Raw genomic sequence first — 18,852 nt, forward strand, 5'->3', positions numbered from 1 at the left:
TTTCCAAGCAACCACACCGGCACTTAGCACTTCCACTAGTACTAAGTTAACCTAACCCACCCTCCTTAAGGGACTTCGGAAGAGAAGAAGTGAACACAAGAGTGAGTTTGAGAAGAACGAACTTGTATTGCACTAGAGAACTCTTGAGTACAAGGCTTGAGAACTCACTTGCTTGGTTGAATACTCTTGGTTGGTCCTTGGTGAATGCCTTTGCCAAATGAGACAACACCTATTTATAGGCACCCAAATTTGCAATGGATGGCTAAGATATTTACAAATGTCCTCCATCCAACGGTCAGGGAGGAAACTAGAAGCTTCCCACCTCCTTAGTGGAGCTCTAGAAATCTCTCCCAACATATCTCCTATAAATATCTTCTATAAATATCTACAATAAAATATCTAGAGTTACTACACCTTTGTAGAAAACTCTAGAACTTGGACCTTAGCCCAATGGCCTAAGTCCATGGGCTTGGTGAGCTAGGCCTGTGGGCTTATGTTGGGCAGGTCGTGACACTCTCCCCCACTAAATCTGTGATGCCCTCGTCGCAACCTCCTTGTGGCACTTTTATTCACGAGCCCTTAGCATGCCAGTTGTCTCCCATCTCATCTCGCTTTCTGGTCGCCCCTTCCACTTGACTAAATACTCTACATAAGCAGATAGTTTGTGTCTCTGAATGATTGGATCAGAAACCAAATTAGCCTCCCTCTCGCAAGGAGTAACGTCTATTGGGGTTCTTGTTGTAGTCACATAACTTGAGCCTCCTACAACGTCGTCGGGTTGTCTCCGTTCTCTCAATAGGGCACTAAGAGGTTTCCTCCTGGGGCAATCCTTAAACGAATGTAGCTCATCACATAGGAATCACTTGTCTCTAGGCTTGAACCGATTCCTCTTATCACGCCTGTGCCTTAGTGCCTCTCCTTTAGACATGTCATGAGAGGTAGTGGCTTCCCTCGCTGCTGTCCTCCTACTCTTCCCATACTTCTTCTCCAATTGAGCTTCCACCTTATCCAACCCCTTTGCATACTTGAGCCTTGAAGGTGGCAACTATCTCCTCTTGGTTACTTACTATGGTGTTGAGAGCACCTTGTAGGGACCCCTTTAGCTCCCCCATCTGGCAATCAAGCTCCTCCCTGAGCTCCACATGGCCTTTGAGCTCCTCCCCACTTTGCTCGTAACATTGAGGCACCACTTTGCCTTAGCCAATACTTGCTCCCCTTGAGCTAAGCAAGGCCCCATAGCAACGCCAAAGTTGACGGACTTGCCTTCGCTCCTTCTTTGCTCTTCTCTAGCCATAGAACCATCCTTTTATTGCATTTACTTTCAGTCATTTACTTTGCCTCCCTTCTCCTAAAGCTAAGTAGAGCAGCCCTTGTAAGAGTCACTCTCTGGTCAAGTAGGGAAGCTCATATTATTTATGATGCATCCCTCGGGCTAAGTAGAGACGCCTACTTGTATGCCTCTTTCTACCTTTGTCCCCTTTATTTGCACATTTATTTACTTTTCAGAACTTTTTATTTTAGCACTTTTACTTTCAGTTATTTGCTTTTTAATTGCATGGTTTGAGTATTTAAATTCCCAGATGACGAATAGTTGGGGTTAGATGTGAATGGTTAAGTCGTTCAATTTTTTTTGCAATTTCAATTCCAACTTCCGTAGTTGTGTTGGTAATGACGTTTTTAGTTGCATTTGTTTTAGGTCGGTAGTTAGAAGTTGATCACCATAATTAATCGGTACACTTTCACGTTACTAAAAGAAGCTAAAATAAAGTGGCTGCTCTCCTTGTGTTTGACCCATTAGCTACATTGATCTGTACGCTTGCGGTTACTTTTAAATCTCTAACAAGTTTTTGGTGCCATTGCCGGGGAGATAGTTCCATGTTATTTTTTACCTTCTTTTGATAAATCAGAGTGCTTTGTTTTCTTTTTCTTTTATCATTTATTAAATTCCTAAGAAGAACAACTTGCAATAATAGTTGTATCGGTGGAGGTCGCCAAGCCTCACAGTATGATAAATACAGGTTTTACCCTATAGTAGTACATTAGGAATTGAGCAACCCTAGATCCCTGCTGGTAAGCTTGTAAAAAGCAAAATAAATAAATAAATAAATAAAATAAATAATCAAAAAAATTAAAAAAAAATATTCCATTCTTTTGTGTTTGTGGTAGTCTTATTCTAGCTGTAGGTAGTGTTCTATTGCATGAGTGCTGGGTGGGTACGTAATACTATGAATCGGTTAGAAGGGAGAAATCCAACAGTAGGGATCCTATACGTATTCTCTCATCAATACCTTTCATTATGGGAGACTAAGCTACCCTACTAGAACAAGCCAATCGAGACCAACACCAGAACCTGCCACCACAACCCCCTCCTCTAAAAGATAGGTTCTATCCTGCTAGAGCAACCCAACCTTCCTGTATAGTTCTACCACAAGCCCAGGGCAATAATTATGAGCTCAAATCTCAATTCATTACTATGTTTCCCCACTTCTATGGGCTAACCTCTGAAGATGCATACCAATTCCTCAGGGAATTTGAAGAGGTATGTTTTTTAATTAAGATCCATCAGCTATTTGATGATTCTGTTAAGCTTAGGTTCATCACTTTTGCATTGAAAGACCAAGCTAAGAAGTGGTTGTATGGGTTACCCACAAATTCCATAACCATATGGGAACACTTCACAATTGTCTTCCTCAAGACTTTTTCCCAACTCACAAGATCAATAAGCTTAGAAGTGATATCCTTCAGCTTAGGCAAAAGCCTAGTGAGTCATTTTCCAAATTTATGGAGAGATTCAAGGATCTACTCCAAGAATGCCCTCACCATGGCCTAGACTTATGACATTTATGCCAAATAATTTATGAGGGTATTGATTACCCAACTAAAAAAATGAGAGTCTATGTGCCTTGGGGGATTCACATCCTTTACAGATGAAGGAAAGGCATGAGAATTCTTACTTAACTTAGTTGGCAAAACCCATGAGTGGAAATCAAGCCAAAAAAATGAAAGAACCATAGGAGAGAAATGATATGTTGTGTATGGGATAGTAGCCAAGGAAGCCTACTTAGATAGCCTAATCAAAAGGATTGAGGCCAAGGATTAAAGTATCGATATCGGTCATCGTATCGGTCGGTCAAAATTCAGATACGTATCCGAGGGTATCGTATCGTATCGAAGATACACTAAGATACGCTAAAGATACACACATAAATGGATAGGAAACATTTTTTTAAACACTTTTGCATAAAGAATTTGTTAAAAAAAGCTATTGATAACATGTATTATGCATAAACACTAAATTGAGGGTATCGTACTAAGAATTCAAGGTCTGTAGTTGTCCCATAAATGTAAAATCCTTGTTCCCAACCTTGATTTCCACTTTAGTTAGAGAAAAAATATGGCTGACAACAACTTTGGAACAAAAACCCTTCAAAAATCGTTTTTTTTCTGAAAAATTACCCATATTGGTCATTATATGACCGTAGCGCTGATACGTATCGATACTCGCCGATACGTACCGATATATATATCGATACTCACCGATACGTGTTGATATATACCGATACATACCGATCGATACATACCGATACTCACCGATACGTACCAATACATACAAAAACGTACATTTTACCTCAATTTTATATTTTTCATAGAGTCGTATCGAGGCATGTCGTATCGTATCGATGTGTATTAGTGGTGTATTGATGCATATCGGTATGTATTGTAGGATATATATTGATACGAAATGATTTTAAAAATGCAATGTATCGTATCGGTGTGTATCGTATCAGTCGACTAAATTTAAGATACATATCGGAGGGTATCGTATGGGTATCGGAGATACTTAAAACCATGCATATATACATTGACTGAATTTAAAAAACTATATACACTAAAACAAGGTCAATATAAAGTCTACATTTTTCTAATTCTGTTGAGAAATTATACCTGAGCTTGACCCCTATTTCGGGTCAAGAGGGGTAGACCCCCTGGTTGATACTAGTACGAACTTTCCTGTTGATTCTCCTAGCTTAGGGGAAGATGGTATGACCTCTAACTTCCTTTCTCAAGAGATGCTGACTTGATGATATTCGAACAGAGTTCCAGCTAGGAACGGTTACTTTCAAATTTTAGCTGAGGTGGCACTTTGGTAGAGCTTTCGCTAAAGATAAGCTATAGGAGGGCTAAGCTGAGGTGGCACTCCGACAGAGCTTCTGTTGGGGATAGGCTATGGGAGGGCTAGGCTTAGATGGCACTCCGACAGAGCTTCCGCTTAGGATCTGCTATGGGATGGTTAGGATGAGGTGGCACTCGAGCAGAGCTTCTACTAGGAATGGGCTGAAACCTAAATGGTTGAAGAACTTTGAAGGCCCGAAGAACACTTCAAAGATTTGAAGGAATCTTACAAAGATCTCCCCGAAGACTTGAAAAACCTCAAAATGGGGTGGGAAACTAAGGGAAAACTTTTCCTACACAAAATCTCACTCAAATAAGGTAAGGGATTGAAGAGTTTCGAAGGCCCGAAGAACACTTCGAATCTTATGAAGATCACCTCGAAGACTTGAAAAACCTCAAGGGGGTTAAGGGGAGGAGAGAGGGCAGAGCTTCACTACTATGGGATGCTCACTAGGAGGCTTGGATTGTTGTTTGTTTGCATCTAAAACCAAAGGGAGGGGGGTATTTATAGAATTTTTAGACCAATAGGGAGGAGAGAGAAAATTCTTAACCAATGGTGGTGAAAAGTAATTTCTCTAAACCAATGGGGTGAAAGTCAAAAATTTTGGACCAATGGGGTAGAGAGTAATTTTCTTTAGCCAATGGGGGAAAGGTAATTTTTTTGTACCAATAGGATAAAAGGATTCCTTTATGGACCAATGGGAGGCTAGCGGGGTAGTGTAGGGTACACAAGCGGGTGAAGAGGGAATTTCTTCTCCAAATAGATCGTCGGAAGGGGAATTCCAATCCATGGCGGGGCTGTCGAAGGTTTCGGCAGGGGTGCAGGAGCTTCAGTAGGGGTGATGGAGCTCCAGAAAGGGGGGCTCCGATATGGGTGCTGGGGCTCTGGTATGGGTGCAGGGACTCTGGCATGGGTGTTGGAACTCTGGTAGGTATGCACGGGGCTTGGTTGGGTATGCGCGGGGCTTGACCAGGTATACACAGGGCTTGGTCGGGTATGCGCGGGGCTTGGTCAAGTGCACGCAGGGCTTGGTCGGGCACACGCGGGGTGCGGGTGGGGTGCAAGGCAAGGCATGGGGCCTTGCATGGGCGGGGTTTGGGCACTCAAGGCAAGGTATGGGTGCTCGCATGGGCAGGGTTTGGGCACTCAGGGCAAAGCATGGGTGCTCATATAGGCGGGGTTTGGGCACTTAAGGCAAGGCGTGAGTGCTCGCATGGGCAGGGTTTGGGTGTTCATAGAGTAACTTCTGGGAATGATTGCGGGGGAGATCTGATGGTCCAATTTTGACATACGATATATCGTTGGAATCATGATTCTGAGTACTATGCATATGTATAGTCATTTAGGACCGAATTCCTTCGTATATGATGTCATAATTGGACCCTTATTTTCTCTCACATGGGTCTTCTGGGGATTTTGGTGAGTATGGAGTGCTTCTGGGAATAGTTACCTCAGTCAGTTGTCATCTCTGTCGATCGGAAGTGAAAGATCGCGTCCAAGATCCATAAGTCATCATAGCCAGGGGAGGGTGACAAAATTGGGTGTCTACAGGTAGTAGGCTTTTGGTGAAAAATAAGGAGGATAAAAGGAAGAGAAGTTATCAAAATTTATAAGCAAAAGAAGTTTCTAGAATCAACAGATGTTTCACATGCATTTACCAAAATAACCTTGTAGTACATTCACTTGACAACCTAACCATTTATTAAATAGCTATATGTATCAATATATGGCCATTAAGACCAGCTAGATTTGTAAGTTGGTGTGGCCCAAGATTGCCACATCAACACTCATCCATAAACTAGTCGTTAGGATTTGAGCATTCGATGTTGATAATTGTATTCGATGAAACGGACATTAAGAATTGTAACACCACATCAATACTTATGGAATTTGAATGTTCGATGTTGATAATTGTAACCGATGAAATGGGTATTAAGAATTGTAACCCATATAAACACTTATCCATAAACTAGTCGTTGGCATTTGAAACTTTTGATATTGATGATTTTTTTTTTCTATTAACCAAGGTGTCCGGGCCAGCTTACGTACACCTTGACTAATCCTCGGGGAGACTAGCACAATAACCCACTACCACGATCTCTACTTAAATGGCAAATGCACAGATGGGGAATCGAACCTGGGACCGTGCACCATTTTTTGATACAATCCCCAATTTGCCCTAACCATCTGGGCAACCCACTGATGGGTATTCGATGTTGATGATTGTAACCCATAAAACATGCATTAAGAATTGTAACCACCGAACCTTAGGTGTGAAAGATTTGTAACTGCCCCATATTTCAAAATGGAAGAAATAGATTCCACATCCTCTGCAGTCGATGCAATGTTGTACTGAGCATATGGCGGCTAGAAGCATTTGGGCACACACCCCAAGGGATTCCCAGCCACTGGTTGCTCACTACATGTACCTTTGTTGTGGCTGTAGAGGGATGTGAGGCGAAGAAAGTAGGAGTGGGATAAATACCACAAGGGTCTTAGTGTCGATAAGAGAAGTATATGATTGTTTTCCATTATTGTAGTCTCTATTTTCTGCTATTGGCCATAGTAATTACACCTCTTATTAAGCAAGGTTAATATTGTAATTTCTTCTCCTTCCTATTTCTTTCTTTTAGTATTTAGAATTGGACCGAACTCCCCCTTGAGTTTTTGCATGTGCAGTCAGAGGATGCCAATTGTCCTTGCAGTAGTAAGGATCTAAACGGATCCAATTCAGCTCGGATTCACTACTATCTGAATTCAAATCCATTTACCAAATAACATATCCAAATCCAATCCGATATCCAATGGAATTTAGAAAACTAATATTATATCTGAATTTGGGAATTTATTGGATATCTGAATATTATCAGATCCGATAAACAATCCGATTAGTAAACCAATTTGAGCTATATCAATTACGGAATTTCGACTCTGATTACTTATTTCATTGGAAATAAATTATTGTCATACTCGTTAGGATTATGGACTATTTGGATTAGGACTTTAGGATTGGTATATTAATAAAATATACTTATATTATGGGTAATATAGTAAAATATCATATGTTTTAAAAAAAAAAAATAGTAAATTAATCAAATTTTACAATCGGATAGTTAATTACCCAATATTATCTTATCCGAAATGGAAACATCCAAATCTAAATCTGATTTATTTCGAACAGATTCGGATCTTGTATGGAAACCAAAATTTTGGATTCGAAAATCATGGATTGCATATGGATTTTCAGTTACCCGTTTACATCCCTACTTACTAGGGATGAGATCAAATGTAGTTCCACATGGCATGAACTACATGTGAAAATTATGTGTTTGAAAAAACTATTTGGAAAAATCCGGCAGCGTAACTACATGACCAGGGTTTTGAAAATGCACATGCATATATAACATATATCATATATATTATACTGATTTAACATGGTAACGACATACATAATAATTGATTATGACAATGGCAATAGTAGACAGTTCAAAATGATAGAAAGGGGGCCCTCGGGTTTAGAATAGAAACCCTAACATGGGTACTTGAGCAGTCTAATTATCAACCATTAATTAGATTAATCAAGTAAAGGGACTAAAATGTACATAAGGGAGGAGAGAGAAAATACATTTTGGTGACTAAAAGGGCTTATCAACACAGTTCTATAGATTTTTCGTGCTCCCCCTTCGATCCTGATGAAATTTTGACCTTTAGGGGTGTTTTGAGAATTTTTGGATCTTTTAAGATTTTTCAATCATACAGAGATTTTTCTGGGATTCCCTTAGTTTCAAGCCTTCCCCAGGTTTTCAGAGGGATTTTGGATTTCCAACGGAAAGGGCTCTTGAGGGGTTAAAAGGGAGGAGAAGGGGGAGTGTAGAGGTGTGAAATGAACTGGTGAGAAAATGTGGAGGGGCTTCCAATTTATGAAAGACCCATGGTAGACTCCAAAGGGCATGCCATCTGGGAGAGCTAATTTTGTGGGGTGATTTTCTGACAATGAACTTAGAATATTCTTGTCAGATTTTGATGTTCCATATATCTTCAACAAGATAGTTTTTAGTATTATCTAACGACGTAAAGATTCACCACATCCTTTCTCAAGAACACAGTCAAACTACACCCAAAGCAACAGTCCCACAGAAAAAGCACCTTGATGAACTAATGGCCATTCAATGTTGTCTTTGCATCATAGTCTAGAATTAGCCTTTTTTATAATGAAAGAGTATTATCCTGAAAGTTTTAGGAAAATTTGATGAGGCCTGGACACCGATTCATTCTAGGAAATTTTCTATATAAGAAAATTTTAGGGAAATTTTGATTAGTTCTAGCCCCCTTTTTTATTGGAGTCTAGATTTGGTCTTTTGTACCACAATGATTCTTATACGATGTTTGATCCACACTTGAACTCCATTCAAAATAAAAAACCAATTAAAGAAGAGAGATTAACTGGAGTCTAAGTGAATGAAACACCAAACGAGAATGAGGACCTGATCCATACTCCTTTGTATGTCTATCTTTTGAGACACTCATCTTTTGGGTTCTCTTGGAGTGTTTCCAAATGGCATGTCTCCTCTATATATAGATGACGCCCCCAGAACTTGGAAAACAATTCTAAATGTTATTCTTCCTCTGTTTCAAGTTCTTCTATTGTGTGTTTGTAGTTTCACAGAGCATTCCTCTGTTTTCTCTGTTCTATTGTCTCTCTTTAAAGTTTTCTTTGAGTCCAAGCGCAACTTTGTTGAACTCGAAGGAACGCAGTAGGAGAGTGTACTACTCGCTATAGAGAGAGAGAGAGAGAGAGAGAGAGAGAGAGATAAAATCAAAGAAGGCTACTGCTAATAACCACTTTCATTACAAAGAGCAATACAAAGCGGCTCCCTACTTAGTTCACTTGCAGAAAAGAGTTTCTTTTCCCCTAGCTCACTCTTTGCATACATAGCATATTAGTGATAAATGAGATACATCTCCACCTCTCACCAAATACACCTTGTTCCCAGCACGCCCCAAGCCAATACTGGTCCTTTCTCTCTCTCATCCCCTCTAAACCCTGCTAGCCCCAATAATGGTGAACTTTTCTTTAGTTTCATTTTCTTCAGTCACCAAATCTCATCTACTTAAGCTTGGATTTCAACAGGCCATTTGTATATCTCCTCCTCAGGAACCGGGATGGTCAAAGTAAGTAGTCCAGTCTCAGGGTTGTAGCTGAATTCAGTGGGCGTTGTGATGAGTAGGCACCAAACCGGCCACATCCCCCGAGGACCACGGTTGTAGTTGGAGACCTGTTCTCACCGAGCGAAATTGGAAGCTCGGATGAAACTTCACCATCAAACAGTTCTTATTTCTTGCCAGTAGAATTCTGAACTTCTTATTGCTCCACAGAACCACTGGAGTTGAACATGTCGAGCAGTCCTATAGGTGCAAAGGAGATTTTGGATGCGATTTCCTGCATCACAGAAGAGCATGGAAGGGGAGAAGAATGTAATTAGCTGAAGCATTTCTGCTAGCGTTGGCATATATGCAATTGGCCAACTAAGAATCAAGATCACCATTGATGGAGATAAAACTCATCAAGAACGAAGAACCATTAAGGGCTCAACTTGAGAGGATAAGAAGTGGTAGAGTTCACACTCCAGGACCTTGAGGGTCACAGGCAGTGAAGCACCCTTTGGTAGCCGAATCAACTCCCCTGCAATGGAGAAAAATGCATCATTATTACCATAAGAAAGTCTCCCTATTACCATGTAAGAGCTTTTGTTTGATACCACATATTTGGTACCTACACATCCAGAAGGCTTTACTCACCTGATTTATGGGCATGGACACTGGTTTCGCTGTTCCAATCAGGTCCAGCAATTTCATCTATTACTTCAACATCAGTAGCACGGACAAAGCCAGAGAGAGTTCAACAGGATGCATCGTGAATATGTGTCTTCTTGGCTATCTTACACCATCCAGCGCCTTGGCAGTTGAAGACAGCCACCACGTAAGAGCATTTGTTTGTTTTCCATATCTTCAGCAAGCTGCATATCACATTTACAACTCATAAAATTCAGCACATCCACTTAGTTGCAAGTCTTCAAGGGTTACTATGATTACTTGATTAGTTATTTCTTTGATAAGAAGCAGAAGATGAGAATGGACAGCATACCTGGTTCCTTCTCTAGCAGGGTCCACAAAAAGACAGTCTGCAGGTAGGCCGGCCAGGGAGTTTGGGCATGCAGTACAGGACCATCAGGGAGAACCAGCTTCTTCAAGGCAAGTTGTGGTTGCCTGGCTTATCACTTGTTGAGGCAAAATAAACAAAAATCCTCCAGTAAGACTCAATTGACTAGAGCTCTAAAGGAATAATAGAAGACAAGCCAAAGAATACTTTATAACCAGCATCTTGCAACCCAAACAAAAGCTATCTAAAATGCTTAATACAAGGCAATTTATACCTGACATAGATAGCGCATCTTTGAATGTTTCAAGCTACCAAGCAACTAGTGCACATATACCTTATGGCTAGAATCAAATAATAAAAATAAAGAAGTTGATGTTTGATGATAATTTACATGGAACATATCCCAATCGGGTTGCATGAATTCACCAAGGACAAGAGTGTTGTATGCCACTGAGGAGATATGGATAGTGTGAAATGCTGGGTCTCGGGGGTAGAAGTCATTAGAAGCTCTCACCACAGCTGTCTGCTTGGCACAGTACATCCCATCAGTGTTGTGGCACATGCAAGCAATGCATCCATTGTCGGAGAAGTTGCAAGCGATGGAGGCATGTCTCCCCTACTGTTTAGGATTTCAACATTAGCCTAACTTTCCTCCTTAATGGCTTGGTCATCTGATATTGTCTGTGGATCTATAGTCCTTCCATCAGACCCTTCATCAGGAGAGCAGATCAGGTCTTTGTACAAGAACGTTCTCATACGAGCCTGTGATGAACATATGGATTCCACTAAATCCATAGAATAATACAATTAAGGGAGAGAGGTAGTGGAGTCCACGAGTTCATCATAGGCCCATATGAGAATGTTCACGTACGAGGACTTGATCCGAACTCCTTCATCAGTGGCAGTTTCCCACTTCACCAAACTTAAATCATTCTCTTCTTCTTTCCTTTCAAATGATTTAACATCATCAATCTCAGTAGCATCCATGTTTCCACAGTCTTGAATGACATCACTGCTATAACCCGTCAATCACTGAGAGGAGGGTGAATCAGTGAGTCTAATTCCGATCCCTAAAACTTGTTTGATATCTGACACGAAAAACCCTGATACACCTATCCCTGTTTACACACAGTCTTATGCACACTTAGCCTCTCATAGGCATTTCCAAGTGTGTACACTCATTCCGTATTCTATACACTTCAATATAAAATACAAACAAGCACCCACAACACAGGATTTTTATGAGGTTCGGCAATTTTCCTACATCCCCGGAGTAGTACTTATAAAGGCTCCGTACCCACTCAATACACTACTTTTCTCTGCATCTACAGTCAAGTGCATCCACACCCAATTTTCTCAAGCCGAAGCTGAGATGGCACTCCTAGTACCAGTACAATGTGTAGCACCTACTACATGGGAGCACCCACTCCCAGTGCTTAGCACCCACTAAGCACTCAATAAAGGATACAGTAAATTTGGGCTTATATCAATGCCCTACAGTCAAGCCCTACCTAGCATATACATCCACAACATGCTAGCATACTTACAGTTCATCCACAACTAACCTAGCATGTATACATTCATCCATAACTAACCCTAGCACACATACATGTATATAATGGAAATCAAAGGTTAGGGAATCTCACAACCAGTTGCCTGGGATGACTGGAAACTTGCAATGACAAGCTTGGTACTCATACTTTCTCTACTATTTGACTTCTTGCTCTTCAGAGTAACCATAAGGAAACTCTCATTTGGTTTCTTCTCTTCCTCTTTGGCTTTGAATCAATGCATCATTAACAGACATTAATCACCTCCTCAAACCCTCATTAATGGAGTAACTCCCATTGAGCAACAAAACCCAGTCATGGTTCTACCAACAAAGGGGAAGCTCCTCTCTTCATTCTTCTTCTTCCCTTAGCTTAGAAATAAGATACCATCAATACCACCCAACTACCCTTCTAAACCACCATTGATGGAGTCTAAAACAACTCACATGAAGCCTTCATGCTTTTTAACGGTCAACAATGGTGGGAGGAGATTCACACACAAAAATCGTAGCCTTACAATCTCTAAAACCCTTATTTCTCTCTGCCAATGTGTAGAGCTCAGAGAGGTGAATCTGCAATTTGGCTCACCCAAATCGGAGTTGAAATGAGGGAGATATGGCCATTTGAAGTTGGAGCAATGAGATAGCCTGAAATGGAATCTTCGTAAGAGTGGCATAGGCTACACCGGCGGCTGTCCGTAGATCTCATCAAAAGGAATCTCATAATCTGAACCGTCTGATTTAAATAACGGACAGTAAATACAAGCCATAGATCTAGAATCCGATGATGTCATGCTGATTCATGATGTCAACGCTTGCATCAGCGGTCAGAATTATTGTCGACATCCCATTGGTTTGATCAGCGTGATTCACGATGGATTTTCGGGTACATCTCATAAAGTAAGGTCTGCTGCCAACCCTTGGATCAAGATCCTTTGATCTGGGTAAAACCAGATCTCATGAGAATATAGAAAATGGCATCTATCCATGCCCCTTTTTGCATGTGCGTAACACCGTAGTGCATGTTGATCCTACGGTATGCCAGCATATGGTTCTTTATAGATCCAATCAATGGTAGACCTCGTGCAAGCATATTAAGCAACGATCCATCACCAAATCGTGAGCACTCTCAGATGGGAATTAAGCCTATGTGGCTCACTCTGAGCCGTCCATTAAGGATCTATCTGATTCTTTTATATACACATAAGCCCCTGCCTTCATATTTCCAGTGCTAAACACCCTTTATATACTCAGACCATCAAAATCTTGAAATTACACAAAAGTGTCTCAAATTTCAAAATTAAAATCTGGAAAATCCACCCAACACCGAGAGCAACTGTTGATATTCCTGTTTTGATTTTCGAACCAGATTCACAGAAACACATGTAACTTTTTCATACGATATTTGATCGAGATGAAACGAAGTGTGTTGGAACCACAACTAGACGTTCTGTGACTTTTCAGAAGACCTGATCATCTGACTCAGCCATGTAAAAAGACCAAAATGCCCCTTAGCCTTTCTAATTATGCATCTTCCTCATACAGAATCAGAACTCGATGAAATTAGAACCGTTGGAAAGATTGAATTTTTATCGTATAGTTACATGGATAACACTTCTTTTAAAAAAATCATCTTCAATGCTGAAATTATCCCCGACTACCGTAAATACCGTAACTTCTTCATACGGTATCGGAATATGACAAAATCAAATGCACTGGATTAAATAATTTACAATCTATCTTTTTTATGAAGAAATGGTATTCCAAAAATGTTATTTTCATTACTGAAAATGCCCCCAAGCATAAATAGGCTAATTTTACCAATTTTGACCTAGAAACCCACACCACTTACCATGGATAAATCAAACCTCTCTATGCACACAATGTGGCTATGTTATCTCATCGGTGACATTGAACGCTACCATGTCATCACTTTCAGCCATGTCACCCAAACTGGCCACATCATCACCACCACATGGCCTGGTTGCCAATAAGGATAATCATACAACAACAATCTCCCCCTTTGGAGTTGTTGGCCACCACCTCATCACCAATACACTCCAAGGCTCTGATGAGTAACTCTCTCCCCCTTTGAGAACAAGTACGAAGGGTAGAATCAATGGACTCCCCCTAAGCCCAATATGGGGGTAGCAACATCAAGCAACTTGCTCCCCCTCTCCCAATGGCTCTAGTACTTGGGAAGAACAATCACTCCCAATTTATATTTGAGGAACTCAAACTGATCTTTGGGAAGTGATTTAGTAAAGATGTCAGCCACTTGCTCTGCTGTGGGAATAAACTCTATCCTTACTTCACCTTCCATCACCTTATCTCTCAATAAATGATACCGGATGGCAATGTGCTTTGTTCTAAAATGCATCACCAGATTCTTGAAAATATTGATAGCACTCGTATTATCACAATACAGTGGCACTGCCTGCTCAACCTCCACAATCAGATCTTTCAACATCTACTTTATCCACAACACTTGTGTACAATAAGATGTAGCTGCAATGTACTATGCCTCTGTAGTTGAAAGAGAGACTGACTCTTATTTTTTACTATGCCATGCCACCAAGCTGCTCCCCAAATAGAATGCACCACCACTGGTGCTCTTCCTGTCATCCACACATCTGGGCTAATCTACATCTGAAAAAGCTGACAAAATGAAGCTCTTGACTTTCGGATACCATAACCCAAACTCACTAGTCCCCTTCAGATATCTGAAAATTCTCTTCACTGCTGCCACGTGTGTCTCCTTTGGTCCTGCTTGGAATCTGGCTACCATGCACACAGCTGTAAGAAGTCTAACCTACTAGCTGTTACATATAATAGGCTACCAATCATTGACCTATACGAGGTGTGGTCAACTAATGAGAGCCATCTTCCTTGCTCAACTTCCACCCAGTCATCATAGGTGTACTAACTAGCTTGTAATCCTCCATGGTGAATCTCTTCAACATCTCCCTCATATACTTGGACTGAGATATGAAGATATCTTCCTTCTGACTGATCTACAAACCCAAGAAGAATGACAATTCACCCAACATAGACATCTCAAACTCATCTTGCGTCCTCATTGCAAAATCTCTACGCAACTCATCTTTATAACCTCCAAAGATGATGTCATCTACATACAAAACCACCACAAGTTGACTGCTTTCTTCAGTTCTGATGTAGAGATTATTGTCCACTAGGCAGGCCTTTCTTGAAACCTAACTTTCACAAGTAAGAGTCCAATCTGGAGTACCATACCCTTGGAGCTTGTTTCAAACCATACAATGCCTTCTTCAATCTACACACAAAAGTGGGGTCCTCACTCAGCTGAAACCCATCAGACTGCTCTATATAAACCTCCTATTCTAAGTTTCCATTCAGAAAGGCTGATTTAACATCCATCTAATGGACCTTGAACCCCTTGTACACTGACAAAGCCAAGAACATTCTGATAGCCTCAAGCTTGCCACTGGAGCAAAAGTTTCCTCAAAGTCAATGCCTTCCACTTGAGCATACCCCTTGCATACAAGTCTTACTTTGTTCCTCACCACTTGACCATCTTCATTGAGTTTGTTTCTGAAAATCCATTTAGTACCAATCACATTTTTGTCAACTGGCCTAGGGACTATATCCCAAGTGTGATTCCTCTTTATCTGATTAAGTTCTTCATTCATGGCCTTCATCCAACTCTCATACGGTCCATCTCCGCCTAGATATCGACATTCTAAAACTCATAGGATAAGGTCCTGGGAGGATAGTAGGCTAACTCCCCTATATTGGATATCCTCAAAATCTCTGCTAGCTCCACCATATTGAAGGAGATGTTGACCCCCCTTCACCCTCGAGATAATCCTCATGTTCTCAGTGCCACGATTCTCATACCGAAGGTTACAATAGAAGTATCTCATGACTCGGGGATAATATAGCCTATCTGACTTTAGAATGTGGAACCAACCAGGGGCATCAAATCGTTGATGGATACGGAACTGTTGAAAGTCCTTCACATATACATACTTGCCGAGGTCGACGTTTTGTCTTCAAAGGAATCCAACGGTTTTGCTCAACCATATACTAGAACCAATAATGGTTGTACCATTCCTCTGGTGGGAAAGCACCTTGTTACTATGCGGCAGCACGACGGGGAAGAGCTTGGCTTCCTGACAATGTTGCAAAGAGTGAATAACTAGGGTTTTGGAGATAAAAACCTAGGTTAGGGAATGAGAACATAGCCAAAAATCTAAAAACCTAGGTTAGAAATCAATAACTTGCTATAAATGCGTAGATGACGGCGATCAAGGGAGAAAACATGTGCAAATGGTGGGGTAACTCCTTGGCTGTTTCCTCTTGTTTTCCACAAGAGGAAATAGGATTTTGTGAGAAGAAAGAGACCCCTGAACCTATATATCCTATGTTTTAGTCCACCGGAAACATTGGGCTGAATACGGTGACTATTTTTTTTTTTTTTTTTTTTTAGATTTGAGCCTCTGTTTTGTCCACCAGAAACAAGACTGATATTTCCATTGGATTTGTCCTGTTTCCGATGAACATTTCCCCCTGTTTTCTATGAATATTACAGTGTGGGCTAAATTTTATTTTATTATTAATTTTGCATGTGTCTTACTCCTATGCATGCTCAACCATAATATGTTAATTGTATATGTGTGTGACTAATGGGAATTCCTTAATAGGAATTATGTCACGCCAGAACACCTGATCCAACTCCAATGAGTTGCCTCCTGCTTCCCCTACCTAGATCCGGGGCAGGCCACCTAATGTACCATTGGCCCCACCCATCCTTACTCCACAAGACATTGCGGCTATAATGGAAAATATAATGCAAGGTATGGAACAAAGGCAAGAGAAGTTTATGGTTAGAATCAATACCGGAGCCAATAATGGTTGTACTATTCCTTTGGTGGGAAAGCATCTTGTTGCTGCATGGCAGCACGATGGGGAAGAGCTCAGCTTCCAGATATTGTTGCAAAGAGTGAAAAACCAGGGTTTTGGAGATCAAAGCCCAGGTTAGGGAATGAGAAAATAGCCAAAAATCTCAAAAACCTAGGTTAGAAACGAAATAACTCACCATGAACACATAGACAATAAAGGTTGAGTGAGAAAACACATGCAAATGGTGGGGAATGGCTGGGGCAACCTTCCTTAGCCATTTTTGCTCCACAAGAGGAAATATGATTTAGTGAGGAGAAAGAGACCCTCGCACCTACATATCCCGTGTTTTGGTCCATTGGAGACATTGGGTTGAATATGGTGACTATTTTCGGTGATTTTTTTTTTAGATTTTAACCTTTGTTTTGTCCACCTTAAACAAGAATGATATTTCCAGCGGATTTGTCCTGCTTCCGGTGAACATTTCCCCCTATTTTCTATGAACATTATAGTGTGGGTTAAAATTTTATTTTATTATTAATTGTGCATATGCCTTATTATGCTTCCATGTGGGCCCTCCTATGCATGCCTAACCATAATATGCTAATTGCATATGTGTGTGGCTAATGGGAATTCCTTAACAGGAATTATGTCACGCCAGAACACCCGGTCCAATTCCAATGCGTTGCCTCCTACTTCCCCTACCCAGAACGGGGGTAGGCCACCTGATGAGCACATTTATGTGTGAAATCTTAGGTCATAAACCATGCATTTTACATACTTAGAATGGAGCTACCTTGGGGTTTTCTTTCTTTTTGTAGGTTTTTTTATTTAAAAGGTCTTATCTCCAATTTTACATTGGGTGCCATATCTCCAATTTTACACGTAAAGAGATCCTGCTTCTTTCCATGGCTATGAAGAGGATGAAATTCTGAGCAAGATGGATGCATCGCATTAAAAGTACACATTCGTTTTGGCACCCGTACATGTGATTATTCTTTTCAGGCAAAAATAAAAGAATAATGGACTAGAACAGAACCGAGATGCAGGCCCAGTCCGTTTGCAATTGTCCCAGGGGTATAAGAGATAGTCTAGATGCCAACATAAGGGACCCACCTTGGATGTTATTTTCTCTCTTCCCCCTTGGACGATTTTGAAGATTCTTATCTTTTTGGAGATTTTTTTTTTTAAGATCTTCTCATATCACCTACTTTCCACTTAAAATCAAGGGCATGGATGGAATTTTCACTTAAATTAGAAGATTTTCCAAATCAGAAAAATCTTCCAAGAGAGGAGGTGTGCAAGTTTGAAGAAGAAAGAGAAAAAATGGAAAAAAAAAGGAAAAAAAAAGGAAAAAAAAAAAGAGAGAAATAAGAATCTTTCCTATTTTATCTCCTAATCTAGACCAAATTGAAAACCCACCAATCAAATCATTCTCTTGACTTTTCTCCCCTACTTTCTCTCCTTTTTTCTCCTCTCTCCTACCCTCCACCTCATCACAAACAATCCAAGAGGGACCCACACTTGGACGTTCTCCTTTTTTCCCTACTTTCTCTCGTTCTTCCTTTGGTCCTCTTATCCTTCACTTCTTCTCTTTTCTAGTCTTCATTGTTCTCTCTCTCTCCTTCTAGTTTTAGTTCTTTGTTTTAGCTTTAAACACTTTTATATTGGGTTTTATTTAATTAATGCAATGTCTTTTACTTTTATTGGTTATGCTATTCAAGTTATTCAAGTTGTAATAATTTTATTTCTCTAGTTCAAGGCTTAGACCTAGATGACAAGAACCAAGCTTTGGAGTATCTCTTTTCAAGTGCAAGTTTCTCTTTCAGATTTATTTTCTCCAGGCCCAGCAATTTTAGATTTGGTTTATTCTAGATCTGATTTTAGGGTTGGTAGTATCTCAAATTAACCAAGTTTTAATTCAAGGATTGAAGTTTAGGTAGGTAGGCTTCTACATTAGTCTTTTCACCCCCTTCTCATTCTCTCTTCTTGCTACCCATTCATTCTTAACTTAGAATTTTAATTTTCAGTTTTACTTTGATGCTTTCCCTTTCCCCCAAGGTCCTTGGCTAGACAATGTTTTGGCTT

The 18,852-nt window shown here is 40.4% G+C and overlaps 1 non-coding gene and 1 pseudogene across 1 annotated transcript; both read right to left on the bottom strand.

The window, feature by feature from the left end:
- Window positions 1–2,721: 2,721 nt before the first annotated feature.
- LOC122062183 lies at window positions 2,722–2,828 on the bottom strand. The gene has a single exon (XR_006134813.1). It is a non-coding gene; the product is annotated as a small nucleolar RNA R71 (small nucleolar RNA).
- A 6,270-nt stretch (window positions 2,829–9,098) lies between these two features.
- On the bottom strand, window positions 9,099–10,875 carry LOC122061055 (annotated as a pseudogene).
- Window positions 10,876–18,852: the final 7,977 nt, after the last annotated feature.

The sequence above is a fragment of the Macadamia integrifolia genome, chromosome 14, assembly GCF_013358625.1.
Source record: "Macadamia integrifolia cultivar HAES 741 chromosome 14, SCU_Mint_v3, whole genome shotgun sequence".
Lineage (NCBI taxonomy): Eukaryota > Viridiplantae > Streptophyta > Magnoliopsida > Proteales > Proteaceae > Macadamia > Macadamia integrifolia.